Here is a 24,232-nt window from a genome sequence, read left to right as displayed (position 1 = left end):
TTGAAGAAATTGTTTCAGGGGTCTACTCAAATCTAATCTGAATTTCAATATGGATCTATCTTCCCATTAGATATAAATTTGTAAAAACAAATAGAAAGTTTTTGTCTTTAATTTTAGTTACATTTAATGAAATCCTGTGACAATAGGCAGCTCCTGTATCCAGACAAAACCTCAAGAACTTTTTGAGCTTTTGATTTTTTAATTCCAGTTTATAATGGTTGTATGTAAAATCATAAAATCTAACATAAAACAATAAATTTTGGACTATAAAATCCTCCCTTGACTTGACTGGGTTTTCATTAAAGTAAAACTAGGTCACACATGTAGAGCCACATATGCCATAAAGACACTGAGGCACACTGTTAACACCAGGACACAGGAGGGCTGTGGGATCGGGGGCACATGCACTTCTTCAAGCACCCTTACGCGTGTCTCCAGGGAGTGTGAGGTCTACAACTACAAAACATACCCTATTTTACTTTACTGGTTTTCTGATATGAAGTCTTACACTAACAGACTCCTTCCAATAGCAGACCGAGAAGCCCATACCAGAGTTTTCGCTCTGAGAAATACAGAAATTTATTGGAGAAAGGGAAGTCAGAAATAATATTGAATGACATTTCATTTTACAGAGACAGTGAATGAATTGCTTTTTATCACTCAAATAATTCACTGATTTAACAGATATTATTGATAGTGTGTGTATGGCTCTGTGCCAGGAAGATAAGTTAGAAAGATGAATATCCCAAAGCAGAGACCCCTAAATGGAACACTAAACTCAATGGGGTAGGAGTGAGGACAATAACTTCTAGAACACAGGGAGGATACCTAACCTACCTTGAGGCAGTCAAGAAAGGCTGAGCAATCTGCGATGGACCTAGAGCATAAGCGGACGGACACTGGCCTAGCGAGTGCCACAGAAAAGGCTGCATTTCAGAGGGACAGAATGCCCCCAGCAATGGCATGGTGGTTAGAAACGATCTTTTTCCATGACTTTGAAGCATTAAATAGAACTTAGGTCACTGCAGAGGATGAGGTTGCAAAGAGAAGCATAATGTGATCATAAGAGAGAGTCTCGGCTATTGTGAACAGAGGCTAACACTTCTGATTTTGGTGAAGAATTTTTTTTTTCTTTTTTCTAATAACTTGTAAAATGTTTTCAGAGAGCCTCTTACCCTCACTAATGCGTCAGTCCTTCCATTCCCTATTCTCCAATGCGACAAAATTAATCTCTAATATATTTTTCTTTCCTTTCTTCTACTTCCCCATTCAAGACTTGAAACAAGTTTTAAAAAAGACAAAAAAAAAATCTCAAATCTATTATTTCTGCTTAAAAGTTTACAACTAGTTGAAAGTGCTTCAATCAGCCTGAAATGATCAAATCTGAACAATGTCAGCACTCCAGAATTTGAAATGTGTAACAACAGAGCACTGCATGACTTTGCCTGATTCCAGTCAGACCAGAAGAGCTAACGAGACCAATCGCTGAGTGATGGGTGCACATGAACGGGAGCTGGACATGTGTAGAGAGAACAGTTCTCAGCATAAATGATTCTTGCTGTTAATGTATCTAAGATTTTTTGAGCAAAAGCCCATGAAAACAGTTTTCTTCCCACAACCCTACCCCAGACTTCAAAATTTCCCAGGTGTGTGTTTTCATTATGACATAAATTTTAGTGTTGAAAGAAAGCTATTAACCCTGTTAGTGGGAAACAATGAAGCTGCTACTCTTAAGTGCCATAAAGCCACTTAGCCATTCTTGATGCCAGGTAGTGAAAGATGAGCAGTTAAACACGTGTAGTTTCTATGATAAGGAGCCCCATGACCATGTCCATAATACTCTAGAGCTCATTTTGAGAAGCTGTTACATTTTGTGGAGTTAGAAATCCATCAGCATTCTATTCCTTCACAAATAAGACTAAATTGGAAATATTTCCCCATGGAGCCACACTATATGATCTATGAGAGACAGTGTAGCAATGACATTAAGAGTTATGGAACCAGAAAAACTTGAGAATGAATCCTTCCTTAGTTATCCACTAACTTTGTAACAATGTTTAAACTAATTATACCATGTCAGGCTTAGTATCTAGGTTATGCTAAGCATACATAATTCTCTGGAAGAATTTGTGTAAAATCAGCAATTTTTCTTTCTTAAATATTTAGTGGGGCTCCCTTGTAAGACTACCTAAGCTAGGAGGTTTCTTATGGGAAAGTTTTCATTATAAATTTAATCTCTTAGTAGCTATATGGATACTTAGACTTTTTACTTCTACTTATGCTAGAAAAATAAGTGGAATAAAAAAAGCTTTTCTAGGAATTTTGCCTATTAATCTAAATTTTCAAATTCATTGCTATAAAATTATTTATATTACCTTACAATCTTTTGTTATCATAAGGATCTAAAGGACTGTCCCTCTTTTAAAAATTATATTGGTGATTTTCAACCTGTGTCATTATGTTTTACCTATTCACATACTTTATATTCCTGTGCCAGAGGGCAAGGCCACCACCTAACAAGTTAGGATTTTTTAATCCAATCGGGTAATTTTTGTCTTTTATCTGTAGTAATTAGTCCACTTTAATTTATTCTAAAGCAATAATTTGGTGATATATTTTGTGATTACGGCCACCATTTTGGTACGTCATTTCTATGTTCTCTGCTTTCTACTCTTCTTGAATTGAGAGTATTTGCATCTTTCCATGTTCTCATGAAAGTTTTATACCACACTTCTATTGTTATAGTGGTTATCCTAAGAATGACTATACATATTGAGACTTTTATCCTTTTCCTCTTAAAACTTGCAAAGTTTTAGAACAGTTACTCCAAAAATGCATGTTATATTAATTATGAGTAGAGATATATTTTAAATCTTCCAAGATATTATTATTATTCTATACATCAATATGCATTTATATTTACCTATATATTTAACACTTTTTTGTTCTTAATACCTTCCTGCACTTTCATATTTTATATATGTTTTTCATTTGAGAAACATCATTTGAAGGACATCTGCTGCCTAAAACTTGCTCAACTTTTGTTTGTTTGAAATACTTGTATTTCGCGCTCATTTTTTTTTTGAAGGGCATTTTTATTGAGTATAGATTCTAAAATGGCAATTCATGCTTCGAAATGTTCTCCCCATATCTTCTAGGATATATTATTGAGAGTATATTGTTGTAATGAAGATACAGCTATTTATCTAAATTTTGAGAAAAAAAAGTCTGTTTTTCCTTTTCTTTTTAAGATTTTTCTTATTGAAAATTCTTTTTTCTTCCACTGCACCATATGTGTCTAAGTGGAGGAAACTTTTTTGTTGTTTTTTCAGGATTTTTTTTTTTAATTTATTTTTTCTGCTTGGGACTTCTGGACTAGTTGAATCTGACTTACTATTTTCTTACAATTTTTCAAAAATTCTCATCCACAATATCTTCCAACATTGCTTTTGTCCCATGCTTTCCTATTCTCCTTTGAGAAAAAAAAATGTATATTTTAGGACTTTCAAAGTATTAGCTCTATATTTCAACATCTTTTTGTTATTTTCTACCTTTTCTATTTCTATTCTTAATGCTAGATATATTTTCTTAAGATCTATTTTTTAGATCATAGATTTTCACCTTCACTAAAAGAGGAGTATCCGATCTGTTACTAAACTTCTCCTTGGATTTTGAATATGCTTGCTGTAAATTTTAGTTCTGGAATTTATATTTGGTTCAATTTCCAATATGGTATATCACATTTTATAGTTTTCAAATATCTGGTGAAATTTCAAACCTGAAACCTATTTCTTTGATCACATAAAGTATAGTTCTTATATAGTGTGTATCTGATAGTGCCATTATCTGTAGTCTCTGGGGGTCTGTATTGAAAAAAGTAGTCCCTGATGGTTTTCTCAAATATTGCCTCTGCAAAATTCTATGGTTCTGCTTATTCTTCTGACTTCTGCTTCATTTTTCTTGTCTCCACAGATGCTTGGTTATCTGTATGTATACTGCATACTGTATTTTAAAATTACTTACAGAAACTCATTTCTAAAATCCAAAAAATATTTCTGAGAAAAAACAAAAAACTCCTAAATAAATGGAGAGGTATATCATGTTTGTGGATTGAAACAATGAAAACCAATAAGGAAGCAATTTTCCCGAAACTGACCTATAGATTTAATGCAATCCCAATAAAAATCCCAACGGTCCTTATATTTTTTGTAGACAATACTAGTAAACTGTAAATTTAGAAGAAATGCAAAAAAACAACAACAAAAAAAAAAAACCTAGAACAAAGCAACATTTTAAAAGGACAGAGTTAAAGGAGCTTCTCTGCCTGATTTCGAGGCTTGCTATTGGTGAAATGGTAGATACACAGAACCATGGGACAGGATGGAAAGCCCGTAAACAGACCCGCAGCCTCATTGCAGATCACATACTGAAATTAACTCAAAACAGAGCATAGATCTAAATGTAAAACCTGAAACTATGAAATTTCTGTAAGAAAATATAGGAGGAAATCTTTGAGGCTCTGGTGGAGATACTCTCTTAGATTATAAAAAGCACTAACCATCGAAAAGTGAAAAATTAAACTTCTCGAGATTAAAAAAAATGTACTTTCAAAGCCATCATTAAGAAAATGAAATGCAAGCCACTAGTAGGAAGATAATGTTCACAACACATAGGTCTGATAAAGGAATATATAACCATTTCAACACAATGTGATAAACAACCTATTTTTGAAAATGGGTAAATTTGTCACATAAATTACAGAAAATGAGATTGAAGATAAAAAAAGTATAATGGTAATTTTAATAGTTCAATAATAAGTAATAATTTTTTAAATTGGGTAGTTATTGAGAAACACTTAAGGAACAAGAAGGCATGGTGAAGTATTTGCTATAGTAAAGAACAAGGCTTAGCTTCTTGCATTTTGACTGTAAGAACTGTACACAGAACCAAGGAGTAGAAAGGCAATATATTAGGATAGAATGCAAGATGGAAAAATGAGTTGAATTTTTGAAAATATTAGGACTTTAGGTTCCCGATCCAACATTTAATGGATCTACCCATTAGGTTGATTAATTGGTGATAACGTGAAGGAAGTTCTCAGAAAAAAACGGAAGAAAAAACCTGAGAATGATATTATGAAGTCAACAAAAGAAAAATCATACTTTGAGTAGCAATGTAATATTGAAATGACCACTACATTTGGCAGGCTCTGGTTATTTTCAGCAGAATGAAGGAGGTAGAAATATTACAGTAGGTTGTGTGAATACGATATGAAGAGAACAAGAATTGTTAGGCAACGAGAATTGTACATGGACTATTTCTTCAGTGACACTGATTATAAGTAAATTAGAGAACGAATAAATGAGATTTCTCTACTAAGAGGTAATGGAGAAGATACTACTAGCAAAGGCATGAGTACAAACGGTGCTACAGAGATCAGTGCACTGGGGGACAGGGTTGCATAAAGGGAGCTGATTATAATATTTTTAAAGGCCCAAAGTCTGAAGATGCTCTTAGTAGGATTTGTCCCAGAGTATACATTAACAATGAAAGTGTATGGAAACAAATGTTCAAAGTCCACCAGGAATTTCCAGGCTGTGGCTTCAGACTTTCCTTTCTTTGATATCCAGTGAACTCTAGATGAAAAGGACAACTGATCTAAGCAGCTTTAAAGTGATGACTGGGGATTTATTTTTCAAACACTTGGGTATTAAATTTAAATAACTTGCTCAGGTGTTGCTGCCTCCTGGGAAGTTTTGTGATAACTGCCCATCTTTGTAACTTAATCACAATGATAATTATTTGAAACAGAAATACTTTATTTTTAATTGTAGGAATAGTATTCACTCTTTCATAGGCTTTAAATCCCACTGACATTTAGTTAGAATAGATTTAGTTAGAATTAGAATGGTTTATGTTCAGAGTAGTAAGACTTCATCCTCTAAGTAATTTATAAGTGATATGGAAAAGTTTTAATTATATACTATTTTAGTTTTCAACAGTTTGTAGATATCCTTATTATCCTTATCCTCTGTTCACAAGGAAATAACCTAGTGATATTTTATTCTAAAACTATATATTTTTTTCTGATTAGAGAATGAAGAAAAAAAAGAACCCTCACTCCAGAATTTAGTAAAATCAAGTAGTAATTTTAGAGATCTGAAATAAATCTCTAATATAGCCAATTATGAGGAAATGTCAGATGAGAAATTAAATTAAAATATAGATCTTCGAATCGTTCTATTTCTTCTCAAACATTCAGGAATACCAGTAACTTATGCTGAATTACAGGTACTACCAAGGACAAAATTATGATTCTAATTCCTATTCAGTAAACACGTGAGCTCTCTAGACCTCACTGCACTTAGGCAAAAATGCTAGAAGCAAACATATTAGAAGGATAAGTGAATAAGAAAATGTACTTCTCCATGGATAACCTGGAGGGAAGAGAAATATACGCAATTCTTTGAAATTGGTCACTGATCCTTCACCTTTACAGTGAAGTGGGAATGTACCATCAACAATGCCCTCAAGTATCTGCCCAAGGCAAATCATAGGCAGTGCCACCAGTACCACGGCCATTAACTTCCCACATCCATTCCACTTCGCCTGATCCTTCTCAGTCACGGTAATTTTGTTTTAACTTGGGTTATCTCATGAATGAAAATGTATACTCAAGATCAAAGTGGAGAAAAAAAGAGAGATGTGTTTAGATTTTGTCCTTTAAGACTGAACCACAGCAGGAGACTCTCCCTCTCATATACAACCGCGCTTCGACGCCATCCTACGCCCACGAAGTGGACCAGCACTGGTGGCTAGTAGATGCAAGCACAGCGGGGGAGCGAGGCAAACAGTGTCTGTGCACCAGATGACACTGCTGAGCACACGAAGCACCCAGCTCTGAGACCTGTCTTGCCCTGGCTAACCAGCGGATGAGCTGATAAGATTTCTTAATGCATAGGCTAGTTTGTTTCAGGCTTTTAGTTACCAAAGCTAAAAATATCAAAGTGATGTGACTCCCTTCTCTCTTAACATCTTTATACTACCAAATTGTAGTTTTAAGAAATACATTCTGAAATGTATTTCTTAAATGAGAAGTAGAAAAGAAGTAGATGTTACAGAATGTCAGACAAAAGATGGAAGGAAGTCTGTTGTGAAGAGCGGGGCGGGCGATTCTAGGAGGAAAGGGATGGGGAGGCAGAAGAGTGTCATGATCAGAAACCAGCCCTGGTATATCGGGCCTAACAGTTGGGTGCTGGTTGGATTGAGATGAACTTCCCAGGTCATTTTTAATATTAATCTGTGATAACATTTCCAGAAATGTCCTGGGAAGGCTGGCAGCACATGCAAAATAGATTTCTGGATCAGGCAAGGTCCAGAAAGGGATGGCATACTCAGGGTCTTTAAAAATAATTTAATTAAGAGAATATTTATGGAAGTGTGGCAGCATTAATGGAACCCACAAGGGATGGTGATACACCTGGGGACGAATAGCGGAGGAGAAACATTACTTTCTCTAGACCTGACGGGCAAGGAAGTGTGAGGGTGACACTGAAGTTTAACAGAAGCCGAGTAGAAGAGTACAGTCCCCCACATGGACAATAAGTATGCACCTGTAAGTATGCTGCTACCAGAACTATGACACTGAAGAGAGGGAGGGAGCAAATACATTCCCAGAACCTCCTTCTCTGACACTATGGTCTCTGGCAGTGCCGCTCATAAACCAAGATCACTTAAAGCCTAAAATCTTGGAGAGAGACAGCATTTAGGACTCAGTTCCCCAGGACTCAGAGTAGTGAAATGATCTAGTGAGGTTATAAAAAGGCAGAGAATCACCCACATTTTCCCTTTAAACATATAGCCAAGCATGGCCACTCTGACTTGCTACCTGTTAGGAAAGATTCTGCTGCCTACACAGGGTCAAGGTGTGTTCAAAATTTTGGGTAAATCACAGAGTTGCTTAAATGTCAATGGTGAACAATTTATGTAGTGTGATTTTGAAAAGCATCAAGTAGCTGTGTCCAGTCTTTGTGCTCCAATGTACGGCAATTATGGCACCATTCCGAAGAGTCACATAACTCCCTAATTGTGAAATCCTTCTTTAAAATTCCTAGGACTATATAGTGACTAAAACTTCAGTAGGAATTAATTAGTTCATCAATTGTGATTTTGCTCAGATAGCAGAGGCCCAGGTATGTTACGGAATAATGAGCTGCTGGAAATACTAATAAAGGTTCATTCTGTAATACTGTTTTGAAAAGTGTTGAGATGTGAACTCTCTGTGATGCCATTACATCGCCTTGATATTAAAAGTGTGAAGGATGGAGATTTATAAAATTAATCATTTAAAAACTGTGTTGATAAACTCCTAAACACTGAACCAAAAACCTATGAAGTTTAATTACTTAGGGAGGGGTCCCTAAGAAATAATCCACCAGCCTTGCCCAAATTTCTTTAGTTGGTCCAAAGAAAATAAAAAAACTTCTGTCATGAATAACATTTCCATCTGCATGTAGATGTGAAGGAAATGAAGCTTTTTGTTTTCTCAGTTACTCAGGTGAATTTCTTGTCTACATTTAGCCTTATGGTAAAAATAAATATCATTCGATTCTCCAAGATGTCAGAAACTTGATTCCTTTCAATCGAGAGTCTCCCTCACTCCCTATAAATTCTAGGGCCTTTCAGAGAGACACCATCAGGTGCACAGGGAGGCCCTGGTTGACCCCGTGTTCTGCACTGGCTGAGACACACACCTTCTCTTTCAGCCTTTAGCCCTGTTTCAATCAATTTGCTGTTGCATCCCCCTCGCCTGGCCACATGGCCTCTCTTCAGGTCCTCAGGATGTCAGTGCTATATGCACACTACCTTCAGACATGTGGGAAAATTTCCTCATACCATCTGAGGAATAAGGACCACCTGTGAGGTCCATCTACCTGACAAATCCCATACAGCCACTATAGTACGTACCCATACCATAGAACAAGGTTAGATGCAGAGGATTCCCTGGAGACTTTCAGCCTCCCAAATTACGTAGGCCACAGTAGATACCTGTTCTTGGCTACCTAAATCAATCTGGAGCTTCTACTTTCCCTACTCCTAAAATTCAGCCTTATCTATCACCTGAGGTCACCTTTGAGCATGAAAAGAAGCACTATTCATAAATGCACCAGTACAACAATTATAAATCAGGACTATAAGGGGCAAAAAGAGATCTGAATGTTAACACATATTTGTATATAAACATACCAAATAAAGTTATTTTCCATTTTACTTTGTTGAACTAAAATGTACCAAATCTTTAGGCTTAATTTAGGTCAGCTGGCAAGAGTCATTCTTCACTGAACACTAGCATCCAATTAGCATGGATTTTGAAAGCCTAAGCTTGTTTCTGTTGAGATTTCCATCTCAGGTTCCTCTTGCTACTTCTTGATTCGTTTCTAAGCCATGGAATTCATATTGAAATCAACATGTGGTTTTGATTGGATTTCCTCCAATATGGCAGCAAGGAAGAATAGTTTTAATTCCAATAGGAGAAGAGATTCTGCATACAATCCAAGAAAAAAACATCACATTTCAGAATACTGAACTGAGTTCACATTCCAAATATTTTGTGCCGAAGCAAGTGTTTTTAGGCTTTGGGATGGTGAAATAAGTTTGTCTTGTATCTATTCCTCCAAAAAAGGAGAAAAAAATTGGGTTTCTGTTATTTTGTAAAATTAAAATAATTTCTTAAAACAAACCAACAAAGAAAACACCATTAATATTTATGAAGCATAACTTCATATCCTAGAAGAAAAAAGGGAGCCTCAAGTGGGAACCAGAGCCCAGCCCCCACACCTCATTCATTTACATCGCACACAGACTCTATCCACCAGTTCGGAGAAGCTGACATGAAATGATATTCAAGAGAGTGGTCCCAGCCTTCTCTTCTTCCAGAGTTTCCAAAATGTTTGGCACACTGTGGCATTCTGAGTGCCACCTCAATATATAATTATCACTTACTGAAAATCATGGAGCAAGATTTATTTTTAATTAAGAGTGTGTAACTAAGGAAATAAATCAAAATGCCATAAGATAAAATCTTTCCATTAGTTAGAGGTTACCAGTCTAGGCCCTGTCTTAAATATTTCCTTCTTTTTTTTCTAATTCACTTCTTTGTTACTTAAAGTTTCTGTTTTTACTTATTGCTTCCCTTACCACTTTAAAATTTACACTCATAAAATTTCTTCCAGGTAGAAATAGAAAGTAAAAGGTATGAAAAGTAAAAATTCAGAAATTAATTAATAATGCATCTATAAATTTTATTTAATCAACTTTCCATCTCGTTTTACTATAGATAATTAAAGTATAAAGGCATGGCCAAAATAAAAATTACTAAGAAAATTGTAAGGTAAAATTACAGATTATATTAATGATATCAATCCAAAATATTTTCTTGTCTACTATGTGCTAGGCATCATACTCAGCATATGTGCACATATTTAGCCAACAAAATAATAAACAGTTACAGCCTGAATTGATTTACTTTAAATATTAAATAATTATAAAACATTCAAACATTTATATGTCAAATAAAATTAAATTATATATTATTTACATCAAATAAATGTGTAATATTGTTTAACATAGCAGCACTTAACATTTATTAAACATTACTTAATAAATTTAAACTGAAGGAATTTATAAAGGTGCCTTTTCTCAGCAATAGAATTGGTTTCACTTGCATATATCTCTGTTCTCAGTCATTTCCAAATTGTTTATAACATTTTAAGTTTAAAATGTAAACTGATATGTTAAACAATAACAAAACGCCAAAATGCCAGTCTCTTACTTCATAAAAAAAAAAAAAAAGTTTTGTAAAAGCTCGTTCTGGCCATCCGAACTGTACAGGAGGTCAACATAAAAGTTCCCTTTGGTGTGTAACCCCTTAGTCAACACCCTTAGAATACATTCTATATTGATGGTTCAAATAGTGACCCTCTCTTTCTATATTTTCTACATTTCTTTTTGATATTTGGTACATGGATTTACCAAGCACCGGAGAGTTTTAAGACAGCAGTTAGGCAAACTGCCTGAATTATTTTATCTGCAGTCTCAGTAAACTAAGATTTAATTCTCTGTTAAAATGTGGTAATGTGAGGTAGTTGTGATGCTTTTGAATTTAAGAATATTACTGTAAAATCAGTTGTTAGTTACATGACATTGTTATCAGAAATAAATCAAGCTTTTCGTAACACCTTTTGTTCCAAGCATCCTGCGGCAAGATGACTGGGGCAAACACTGCGTAGTGGGCTCTGCTCGCCTGAACTGACGCTCACCTGAACTGAGTGAAGCAACACAATGTGGTTTTATTTATTTTCGAGGGAAGGAGAATAAAAGCACACACTGAAAATGTTCTCATCCATCGTAGGTCCCCGGAGGGAAACAGAAGCTCCCTTCATCCCCAGCACAGGCATAAAAGCACCTTCTTTCAGCCAAGCTTAAAGTAAATTACAAGAGGTGCTTGCCTAGGCCAAGTTCAAACACCAGCTTTTTAAGAGAAGCTGCCTGCCAATCTGCCCGCCTTCAACAGGTTTATTCAAGGAAGATGTAAGTGCAGCTTCCTGAAGCCTCAGGGAAGAACTAGAAAAGGCATTTCTCAGCAGTTTTATAGGTATCACTTTGATGATCAACTATTTATATGTGTTTGCAACACACCATTTCTCTATGGAGAACATGCTAATTCACCTACTGTATTTGGCAGTTCATAAAGCCTTATAAGCTGGATAATGTGGATATCTGAACAGCCATTTGCCACCGTCATTGACTTATTCTCATAGGTCACATTATCAGTAAGCCCTAATTTTAATGAGGCATTCAGTGACCAATGTGTTTTAGTTCTCGCTACACATTAGAACTTAAAATTAGTTTCTTCAAAATACCCATATTAGAGCACTATCCTTAGAGTTTAATTTATTTGGTCTGGAATAGAATATGATATCACTACTTTTAAAACCTCTCAGATGGTTCTAATTCATACACAAGGTTGAGAATTACTGAATTAAACAAATTTTATGATTTTTAACTATATGCTAAATTTTTTGCAAGGCTCTAGGAGTGAAAAGAACAAAAGAAACCAGTTATCTTGTGAGAAGGTAGAGAAAACAGTGAATTTATAAAATGGTCCCTGAAAAGGCTGGACAAGGCTGGCTTAGGTACTGAATAGTTTAACTCAGCTTTTAGACCAAGCATTTTTAGTGGTAATTTTCTCCCAGTTGCAATAAGCAATCCAAGTATATAAAAGAGAAGAAGCTAGACTGTGGAATAAGCAAGTATCAAGTGACTTGCCAAGGGCATAAGCTTAACAAGAAGAAATATGTGTCTACATTTTTGTTTTTCTAACAGAATATTGAGGGTCTTTGTGAAAAAGTATTTTAAGCTTTGTAAATGGGATTCGGTGTTCATGAACAAGGAGGATCACAAAAGGTGGCTTAAAAACAGGAGAAATGGAGACACTAAATTGGAGAACTTAATGAGGTATATGTAACAGGAATAAGAGGAGAGATGGCATGAACATCAGGAAGAAATGTGGAGATATTTAAATTTAAGAACCAATGTATAAGAAGATTACACATGATAAAACTTTATCAAATAGCTGTGGGTACAAGTTAGTAAACTGGAAGATCCATATGTGTATTAGAGTTCCTGAAGTCAAGAAACATGAACACAGAATATGGAAAGCCTACACGGATACTGAAATTCCCTAAAGGGAAATAAAAACAAAACAAACAGAAAAATAAGCCTTTCAGCCAGTACCAAAATTCTCAGTTAACACGCGGTGATCGGAAGTCTATCACTCTCCACAGTGGGAAGGTGCTGACGATATGATAAGGGTCCTGGTTAGAAACAATTTGATCAAGAAAAGCTTTTAAATTCCTATGACTCTTCTCCACCCCCAAGTTTCCCCTTGAAAGAGGACTTGGAAGAGGGACAGGGTAATAAGAGTCTAGAGAAGCAAGCTAAGGGACAGAATACACAGGACAAAGAATTTGTCTTCTGTCCTAGTGATATAACACTCAAAGACTTTGAATAACAGATAAAACGGATGCAAAAACACCTTAATGGCACTCTGACAACTGTATAGATCACAATGAGATTGCAAGAATAAAAGTAGAGAGAATTAGGAAGTTATTTCAGTCATCTAGGAAAGAGGTAAAGCTTAGAATAAAATGGTGGCAATTAACAAGGTAAAAAGTACAGAGATGTGAAAAATGCTTTGTAGGCAGGACAGGCTTTGGAGATGGAATGGATATGTACATAACAGGCCTGTGTCGAGATTATTTGCAGGCTTTTGGCTTATGCACCCAGGTACATGGAGGAACCATTTATTGGGATGAATAAAGAAAGCACTGGATCAGCTGTGGGTAAGATCAAAGGTGCAGCTTTGAACTTGTTAAGTGAGAGAGCTAAGTGGAGATACCAGGTAGGCTACTGCACATGTTAGCATGAAGCTCTGAAGAAGTCTTATAGTATCTCTCCAGCTTAAGAATGAATATCTTTTTGAAAGCAGACTTTGAAGAAGTTAAAACATGTTCACGTTTTCATTAGTATTTAGGCAACAAACTTATTTCCCCAATAGTTATCAGAAACTGTGATTTAATTATCATGTTAATGTTCCAAGTTGCACCTTTGAAGACAATCAAACTATAGTTAACACAGTACATTAAACAGCCATGATCTCTGGCTAACAATAAGCCAATAACCAGTTTGGCATGGCTTCCAAACCCTTCAGCCTGCCAGATGGGAAGGTACACTTTACTTTTTGTACTTTCTTTTAAAATTTATCCCAGGATCTGGCCACCTGGTCTGTCATATTGGATATTAATTAACTACAGCCTGACAATTAATGATGAGATTTGTCTGTTTAAAGCAAAAGTCATTCTGACTTCCAAAATGAATCTATTTTTCTTAGTAATTAAGAAAAACCATTAATATCATAAAACATATTTTTTTAATGTATACATTATTTGCCACGCAGTTCAATAAGCAGTAACATGGTCAAATATCTAGAATAAATTCAAGAAAAATTTTTTAGGGAAAAACAGGATACTTTTTTCTTTCTTCCTATAAATACACCACCTAACAAAACAAAACAAGGAGGACTAAGGGTACTTTAGAGCTTGACATATATCATATATCCCTTTCTTCATTATCATATTGGCACTGTATGTCACTAAAGACATTTCTGATACTTCTAGTAACTAAACATCTTGGGATAAAACTCTGAAACCCATGCTATACCAAACTTTTTTTAGAGGCCAGGATCAGGCAATATTTTTGGCTATCCGTTCTAGGAGCTGTCATATAAATTTTATTCTTAGATGGGGCGTTTAGTGGAGAGGAATCCTTAGAGTTTCTTGTTACCTAAGTGAAATGCCTGACATCAAATCATAGCTTCCTGGCACCAGTCTGTGCTTTTTACACATGCCATGGTGCCTTCCTTTGAAATGCTCTAGGTTAAGCTCAGATACAGCTCTATAGATGGCCACACCAGTGAAGAATAAATTCCTCAGTCTTCCTTGTGGCTAGTTGTAGTAATGTGACTAAATTCTGGCCAATGTGATATCTATAAAAGAGACCTGTGCTATTTTTGAATCTTGCCCTTGAAACAGTTGTATGTGCATTTTATTGTTCCCTTTCTCTTTTCTATTGGCTAGGACTTGATGAGAACCGAGAATCTGCCTCAAACCCACCAACAGAATCCCTGTGTTGAGGATGACAGCAATGTCTACAACCTAGGATCAACTGCCTATATCTGGACCACTACAGGAGAGAGGGAAATATTTCTCTCTCTTTTTATACATCATTGTGTTTGATGTCGAATTAAAGCAGATCTGTACAAGAAGGATGACGCTAACGTAAAGGTAAATGTGTGCAGCTGGCTCAGCAGACAAGCAGCAGGTGTTGAGAATACAGAAATTACTGACCGGAAATACAGTTACCCTTAGTATGTTATGCCTATTCGCCAAATTTGTTCAAACTGTTACCTCTGATAATATGGAAAGAAAATCAAATGTCTAGACTAGAGCCTATACTTTAGTGAACTTATCAGAAAAATTCTGAATATTGGTATATGCTGGCTATGGTTTGTAGCATTTAGACAAGAAATAGGAGAGAAATAAACTCTGATAAATTTCAAGCAGAGATGGTGGGAAATGAGTTCAGATAAGGCAGATTCTTTGCTTGCAGCCTGCAATCTAAAAAAACTGCGAGGGAAGGCAAGTAATTTTGAGTCTTATAGTGTTGGAAAACCAAGGTTGCTAACCCTAAGCAGAACTAGACAAGATTGAGGTGCAAGCCTTTTCAGAGGGCCTTCTGTCTGCATTACGTGATCTTGGCCAGACAATGGGACTCAACCCAGATCGGATTACTGCAGGTGCTGCTTTCTAATCCACTGTTTCAGATGGCCTCAAGGCAACTGCTATTAAAGAGAGGGAAAGAGCTGGGCCAGCGGCAAAGGTCAGTAACTAAAAAGGATTCAGGCAATTTGAAGATCTATGATTAGACAAGATCCTTGGCTATAGTTAATTCACATACAACTTACAGTAACCGAATAGGCTGATTTTGAGGTACTTGTATTGACAAAGATATTGCAAGCCTATATTACAAAAGTTTATAGTTACTGTATTCCTAAAGAAAACCCTGAGCCTCCAACCTACGAAAAGAAATTGTTGAGCCCCCCAAGCACACACACTCCCCAATGTAAACTTTAGATGTGTGGCCAGAGACAATTAGGAACAAGCAAGAGTCCCCAACTCTGATAAAAAAACAGTAGACAAGAAGGTTCTTCCCGGAGAATAGAAACAAGTGATAATCAAAAAACATTCTCCTGGCTTGACAGAGTCTTCACAATTTCTGCTTCTCAGGATCTCATTATTGTCATACTATGTATTTTCCATTTGTCCTTTTTCGAAATGGGAATTTGTAGCTATCCTATTTCTTATCCACTACTGTATACAGCATAAAAAAATGAGGACTTTTGGGACTTTACAAAATAGATGTCAGGGGAGCCATGACAGCAATGCCAACGTGCCCACAAACGGAACACCTGTAGGGTGTGACCAACTGGCCCAAAACCACAGAGGTCAGGCCCATCTGCAGGAGCCAGTAAGCAGGAGGCTCCCACCTTGTAATGACCAAGTAAGCAGAACACTCATGATGCTCAAGCCTGACCTGTGAGCATCACTGACCATGCGCTCAAGCTGAAGACTCTGACTTTCTGACCCTTCGTAGCCGCTGGCTTGGGACTGACACACAGCTCTCTGTGCCTCCAGTCAACAGAGCTCGCTTTGGTGATGCTAAGGACTTTCATTCCTGCGCTTTGTTGCATGAAACACTGAACTTCCCCTCTCTGTGCGCTGTATATTACCCTGAGTGGGTACCTGATCGGGTTATCTAAGAAGGTTCCACTCAGTAAACCCGGCCTTGTGGAAACACACAAACACGTTTAAGAATGATACTCCAGTAGTCGCTTTTCTTGCTCACAACAACTACTGAATACAAAAGGCAAGGATTGTTGGTAATTGTCTGCTATTTTATGCACTGTTAGACACATATCCACTGCTAACTAAAAATTCTGACTATTACCCAAATAATATGGCGTGAGCTGGATAATAACTGGCTAGAATTTTGTGAGTGTTCCTTTGAAACAGTAAATACGTGAAAAGGATAAATATCAGTATTTCCATGATCAGAGAAGCTATGGCACACAACTAATAGTCTCTCAGTATACTTTTTTCCGTCTTCTACAATAATATAGTTTTAGTTAAACACAGATTTACACAACTAAATAGTACAATTCTCAACTTTAACCTAAATGTGGCAATGTGACATACTTGTCCTATGAAATTTGAGCAGAAAAGATTTGTGCCATTTTTAGTATATATTAAAATAACTGTTAGAAATAAATAAATTTAGTACAAATAATACAAGATCAATACAGAAAAAGAAATTGTATTTTGTTAATTATGACTATTGTTAACTATTCATGCATGAAATATAGGATAAAATAAATGTGCCCTTTTAAGAGCATAAAAAAGATAAAATATTTAGTATAATTTAATAAAATATGTTCAAGACTTGTACACTGCAAGCTAAAAATCCTTAGTTAGGATAAATTAAAGAGGTCTATATAGAGAGCTATATATCATGTTCACTGATTAGAAGACTCAGTGTTAAGATGTCATTTTCCCTCAAACTGATCTACAAATTTAATAAAATCTCAATTCAAATCCTACCAGGCTTTTTTTTTTCTCTTAAACTTACAAGTTGATTTTACATTTATAAGGGAATGCACATAGTTTAAAATAGCCAAAATGCTTTTTAAAATGAACAAATTTAGAGAATTTATATTAACTGCTTTTTAAAATTCTTACAAAGAAGAACTTCTCAACCTGGACACTTTTGACATTTTGGGCTAGATCTTTCTTATGAGGAACTTTCCTGTGCATGTGGGATGGCTAGCAGCATCCTTGGCCTCTATACAGTAAATACCTACAGCATCTCCCACCCCCTACATTTGTGACAACTAAAAATGTTTGCAGACACTGCCCATTGTCCCTTGCAGTAAATCATCCTCAGTGAGATGATTTAGATGATTTCACTCTGCTACAAAATTACATAATTAAGACAGTGTGGTATTAGCCAAAAGTATAAAAATATTGCTAAATGAAAGAAGTACATTTGGAAAGACTATATATACTGCACGTCCAAATACATAATACTGGAAAAAGCAAAACTAGAGAGAAAGTAAAAAGGTCAGGGGTTGCCAGGGGTTCTGCAGGAGGGCTGAATACATGAAACACAGGAGATTTTTTGAGTGGTGAAATTATTCTGTAGGTTACCATAATGGTGAATACATGACATTATTCATTTATTAAAATCCACAGAGCTTTATAGTACAAAGATTAAAACTTAATGTAAATTTTTAAAAAATTATTTAGGCGGTTTGAGTGGCCCATGATGGGATCCACATTGTGACTAGAGAATATAAATAACTACATCATGAATGTATGGAACAATTTTACTGAATAGAAGGAGGAAAAGATGATGACTTAAGTCAGTGGTCTTCTGGCACCAGGGACCAGTGCTCCTATGAGAATCTAATGCCTGAGGATCTGAGGTGGAGCTGAGGTGGTGATGCTAGCGCTCAGAGAGGCTGCAAATACAGATGAAGCTTCACTCCCTCACCAGCCACTCACCTCCTGCTGTGCGGCCCAGTTCCTAACAGGCCATGGACTGGGGCTGGTCCATGGCCCAAGGATTAGGGACCCCTGACTTAAGTAACTTTGGAAATATATGGAGTCTGTAAGACTTAAGGCAATAAGACATGGACATAAATACTACGCTCTGGTTAATAAAAGGCTTTTCCCATGGGGGTACAGGTTGACAATTCTGGTACTGGTATAAATGCATACTGGAGATGAACAACTAGGTAAATGAAAGGCAGATGGTGAGAACCAGATTTGTCACTATTGAAGTGAGAGTTTACAGATAAGCAAGTGGTGAGAGGGTGGGGGTGGCTGCTAAAATAATCCATGTGGTTATGAATTAGCATTTGAGACATCTGTATGAACTCATGTTTAGAATACAGATACAGATGGTTACCTACAGAAATATTTGTAGATATGTATATATAACAAGTTGGTATACAGACATAATTTTCCTTGCTCTCTCTGCTGAAGTTCTTAGAAGAAATGATACCCCAGTAGCAAAGAGCATACCTACAACCAAAGGTCTTGACCCAAGCTGCATGCCCATCACTGCAATATAGCATCGGGGGCCAATTCCATCGCCCTCTCCCTGCCTTTCTTTCCTTAGACTACTTAGTTCATGTCTATAATACATCAACAGAGAATAATACAGTTCTGTGCATTCCTCCTCCCAAACAAAAATTGGCACTGAAATGAAATTGTCAGTATTTCATCCAAAAACACACTTAAACTTTTATCAACTATGACATAACTGATGGAAGCACTGATTTTAGTCCGACGAAACAGTTGTTCTCAATATCTTCAAAACATATCACTTACAAATTTCACAGATCTCACTTTGAGTTTGGGAGGTTTATAAAATATACTAAACACCAAATGTTAGGCCAGTCATAATAAATATTAAGAAATAGTAAGTATAGTATTTTGGAATAAAATTACAACATAGTAGTAGGAGTAATAATACTATCTATATTGTATTGAACTCCATATATACTAGACATTTTCTAAGCCCATTGTGTACATAATTACATTAAGTTCTTGCACAAATTCAATTTTTTATATTTATAATACTTTTTTAAATGAATGTAATTGAGTACTCACAATCTTATTTAATACTCACAATCCCTGCAAGACATCATGCCAATATGTCCATCTCCAATTTACTGATGAAACCACTGAAGTTTAGGAAGATTAAATAAATCGCCTAAGAATCATGTGGTATCTGGTAGAAATAAGATTAAAATACACATCTAATGCCAAAGCCCAGGCTCTTAAACCTCTACCCTGTGCGGTCCCTATCAGTTATAAACACTGTCTTCAGTAATGAGTATTCTGATCCTCAAGGAGTTTAAAAAAAAAAAAAGGAAGGAAGAGAGGGTGACAGGGAGGGAGGGAGGGAGGGATGGACGGAAGGGTAGAAGAAAGGAAAGAAGGCAGGCTGGTTCTGTATATAGTGTTTAAGGGTACCTGAAAAAAGTTGCTACGATCAAGTATTTTTTTGTAATATTGCCTGCTATCTGGTTTTAACAAATAATTTATGTGTTCAGCAGAGGTATTCAGCAGAAGCCTGACTAAGCTTCGTTTGAATAAAGACAAGCTCTATATTTTATTCCTGGATTCACCACTGACTCATGGAGTTTAATTGGATAAACTCGTTTCAATTTTGGGAGAGTCAATGTGATTTCAATAAAATGAGAAGGTATCTGATTTTTAAGGTCACCTCACATTTTCAAAAGCTACAGTTGATGAAATTCTAACTCTATATATAGATTCATGTTTTTCCTTTGGTTGACATGATAAACTGTAGAATTGAGATCAATTGATGGGGAAAATTCTGAGATTATTAACTCTTTTTGCTTTCAGTTTTCGTTTATTTTTGCAAGGAGGCACATATTTCTCTTTATGAGGATTCCTTCTCCCCACTAACAGAGGACGTAGTAATCAGCAGAGGGCAGCAGAACTCTAGCAATGAAGAGAGAGAATGCCAGCTCTCCACAGGCTGCTTCTGCATTATTATTATGTAGATTTCTTAACTTGTTTAGTTTTTATTTTTAAAATTCATGTATAAGCATGAATTTATATGTGGTGTGTATCTTCAGTAATTAGAAGTTAGCTATGATTAGTATAAACATTTTGATGTAGCATTTTTAAAAATCAGTTAACTAAAAACAAAAATTAAAATATAGTATATACAACTTCTGTTGTATAACTCAATATAGACTGAGTTCTTATAAAGAAATCAAATTATTTCAGTTATAATGAGAACAATGAAACTGGCTCTTTTCATCAAATAAGTAAATGAGAATGTTATTAAAAGAAATATATAGATACCTACACAGTGCTTATAAATAAGCATGCTTCCTGCTTAGAATTTTTAAAAAAGTTTTCCTTTAATTCCGCATCATCTGTGAAGAATCAGAAATGAGAACGAAAAAAGGAAAATTCATTTTGAGACATCTCAGAGAATTTAACTTTATAAATGTGTGGCATGCAAATGTGAGGAAAGAATTTCCTTTTATGCCCATTTAATTTTTTGTTTCATAGCTTTATGAGATATAATTTATGTGCAATAAAATCTGCACATTTAAAAAGGATATGGTTCAACAAATGTATTTACCCAAGTAAGAAACATCCAAAAAAAGTCAAACCTTTTTTTTTTTTTTTTTTTGACTGCTTTCCTTCTTAAGGGCAAACAGTTGGGCAGGTCCATAGATTTGCTTTACTCTATAGTTACTTTGTCTTCCCAATAGACTAAGATAATTGATGTCTAACTTTAAACCAAGCATAGTCTACAGTGGTTGCAACAACTTGTCTGGAATACCCAGCTATAATAGTTCTTTTATTTATTTGTTTATTTATTTTAGGTGACATTGGTTAATAAAATCCAGTAATTCAAGTGTACAGAAAGTCACATATATTGCATTGCATGTTCACCGCCCATAGATTCCTGTCACCATATATTTGACCCCTTTTACTCTGTCTACCATCCCTTTCCCCGCTCCCTCCCTTCTGGTAACCACTAGTTTCCCATCCATGTCCATAAGTCTCTGTTTCTCACGTTTGTTTGTTGCTTTTAGATTTATATCCCGCATATAAGTGATATCATGTGGTTTTCAACTTTTATTTTGTCTGACTTATTTCACTTAGCATGATTATCTCAAGATCTATCCATGTTGTCACAAATGGCAATATTGCATCTCTTCTTATGGCTGAGTAATATTCCATCGTGTATATGTGCCACAGCTTCTTTATCCAATCCTTTATTGTAGGACACCAGTTGCTTCCACGTCCTGGCCACTGTGAATAATGCTGTTATGAACATCAGTGTGCATATATCTTTTTGGACATATGTTTTCAAGTCTTTGGGGTAAATACCCAGTAGAAGGGTTGCTGGATCATACGGTAGATCAATTCTTAGTTTTTTGAGGAACCTCCATACTGTTTTCCATAGTGGCTGTACCAATTTGCAGTCCCACCAGCAGTGTATGAAAGTTCTTTTTTATCCGCATCCTCTCCAACACTTATTACTTGTCCTGTTGATAACAGCTATTCTAACAGATGTGAGATCATATCTCATTGTGGTTCTGATTTGCATTTCCCTAATAGCTAGCAATGTTGAACAACCTTTCACATTTGTTGGCCATTTGTATGTCCTCTAGAGAAAAGTGTCTGTTCAGGTCCTCTGCCCATTTTTTAATTGGATTGCTTGTTTTTCTGTTGTTGAGTTGTATGAGTTCTTTATATAGTTTGGATAGTAGGCCCTTATCAGGGGCGTTGCTTGCAAATATATTTTCCAGTTTGGATGGTTGTCTCTTTAGCTTGTTGATGGTTTCTTTTGTTGTGCAGAAGCTTTTTAGTTTCGTATAGTCCCATTCATTTATTTTTGCTTTTACTTCCCTTACCTTTGAGGTCAATTCATAAAATCCTCTTTAAATCTAAGGTCCATGAATTTAGTTCCTATGTTTTCTTCTATGCTATTTATTGTTTCAGGTCTTATATTCAGATCCTTAATCCATTTTGAGTTAATTTTGGTTTGTGGTGATAGACAACAGTCTAGTTTCACTCTTTTCCAGGTGGCTTTCCAGTTTCCCAGCACCATTTATTGAAGAGGCCTTCCAAAAGTCAAATATTTCTATCACCCCAAAGTGTCTTTATGTGCTCCTTTACAAACAGAAAATTCAGTTCTGGACTTTCATATAAATAGCATCATCCAATATAAACACTTTTGTGCTTGGCTGCTTTTGCTAAACAGTATTTTTGGGATTTGCACATGGTATATCACGCATAAGATTTTGTTCTTATTTCCAGCTGAAGAATATTCCTTTATATGAATATACCATGATTTGTTCATCTGTTGAACATTTTCAGTTTGGGCCATTATGAATCAAGCTGCAAGAACATTCATGTGCAACTCTTTGGTTGGATACATATTTTCATATCTTTTGGGTACTTACTTACAAGTACAACTACCTGGTCCTGTGGAAGGTGTTCATTAACTTTATTAGAAACTGCTCAGTAGTTTTTCTAAGCACTTGTACTACTCATTTCCAATAATGCATTAGAATTCCAGCTGTCCACGTTATCATGGACACTTGGTACTATCAGGCATTTTAATGTTAGCCATTCTAAGTATAGCGACATTTCATTGCATTCATAATTAATTATTCCTTGATTAATGATGCTAAATATCTTTTTATTCTGACCATTAGTTTGGCTTCTTTTATGAAGTGTTTGTTCACATCATGTCTTTTTTTTTTTTTTTTTTTTTTTAATTTGGGCTACTCATCTTTTTATTCAATCACAAGAGTTCTTTATATATTCTTTTTATATGTTCCTAAGTGTTGTGATTTTTTAAAATATGTTCTTAATATAAGTTCTTTGTCATTTGTAAATACCATGAATATGTTCTCCGAGTCTGTGGCTTCTCATTTTCTTAATAGTGTCTTTAAAAGAACAAAAGTTATTCATTTTCATAAAGTACAATTAACAAAGATTTTCTTATTTGGTATACGCTTTAGTGAATGGATCTAAAAAATATTTGCTTATTCAATAGTCATGAGTATTTTCTCCTATGGTTTCTTCTTGAAAGCTTAGAGTTTTAGGTATTACATTTAGGAATGTGATCTATTTTGAAGTAATTTTTGTGTAGGCTATGAAGTATGTTTTTTCCATATGACTATGTAGAATATCTGGAACTATGTTAAAAAGATTATCATTTCTTCTTCAATTATTTTGACACTCTGTAAAAATATTCAATAAACTCTATGTGTTAATCTACTTTCTGCACTATTTTGTTTGAAAAATCTTTATTTTTATCCTTCGGCTAATACCACACTGTCTTAATTATATAACTTTGTGGCAGAGGTTCTCACGGGATGATTTACTGCAGAGGACAACTGGCAATGTTAGGAAACATAAACTTGTATTTTAGCTTGCAATATACAAGTCTTGAACATATTTTATTCAATTACACTAAATATTTCGTCTTTTATGCTATTAAAAGGCACAATTTTTTATCTTACATTTTATTCATGAATAGTTAATACTCATACTTAACAAAATACAATTGCTTTTTCTCTATCGACCTTGTATTATTTGACTTATTACTTCTTATTTCTAAAAGCTTTTTAATATATTAGGATTTTAAATGTCTAGATATCAAGACAAGTTATTTTTCTTTTTAATCTATTACTTCCTTTCCCTGCTGCACTACACTGGCTAGGACTTCTAGTTCAATACTGAACACAGTGGTGAGGGTGAAATCCTCTTATTCTTTGCTTAGGAGAATGCATTCAGTACTTCACAAAATATGCTATTAGATGTAAATTTTTTGATACATGACTCATCATATTTAGGAAGCTAGCTCCCTTTATTCCTAGCTTTCTGAGAGTTCTTATCATAATTGGATTTTGAATATTGGCAAATGTTTTTTCTTCATCAATTGAAATGATCATAGTTTTCTCCTTTATTTTGTAATGAAG

The 24,232-nt window shown here is 35.3% G+C and overlaps 1 long non-coding RNA gene across 3 annotated transcripts in view; it reads right to left on the bottom strand.

Annotated features, from left to right (window-relative positions):
* LOC120616235 (uncharacterized) overlaps nt 1-19,579 on the bottom strand; it is a 240,076-nt gene extending 220,497 nt beyond the window's left edge. For 2 of the 3 annotated variants that reach the window (XR_005656537.1, XR_005656538.1), the window contains exon 1: nt 19,353-19,579. This is a non-coding gene — a long non-coding RNA (uncharacterized LOC120616235). The remainder of the gene's footprint in view (nt 1-19,352) is intronic. The other variant, XR_005656539.1, reaches the window with a different exon arrangement.
* Nucleotides 19,580-24,232: the final 4,653 nt, after the last annotated feature.

The sequence above is a fragment of the Pteropus medius genome, unplaced genomic scaffold (assembly GCF_902729225.1).
Source record: "Pteropus medius unplaced genomic scaffold, Ma_sr-lr_union100, whole genome shotgun sequence".
NCBI classification, from domain to species: domain Eukaryota; kingdom Metazoa; phylum Chordata; class Mammalia; order Chiroptera; family Pteropodidae; genus Pteropus; species Pteropus medius.
Note: the sequence above shows the minus strand (reverse complement) of the source record. Positions and strands in the feature narration are given on the sequence as shown.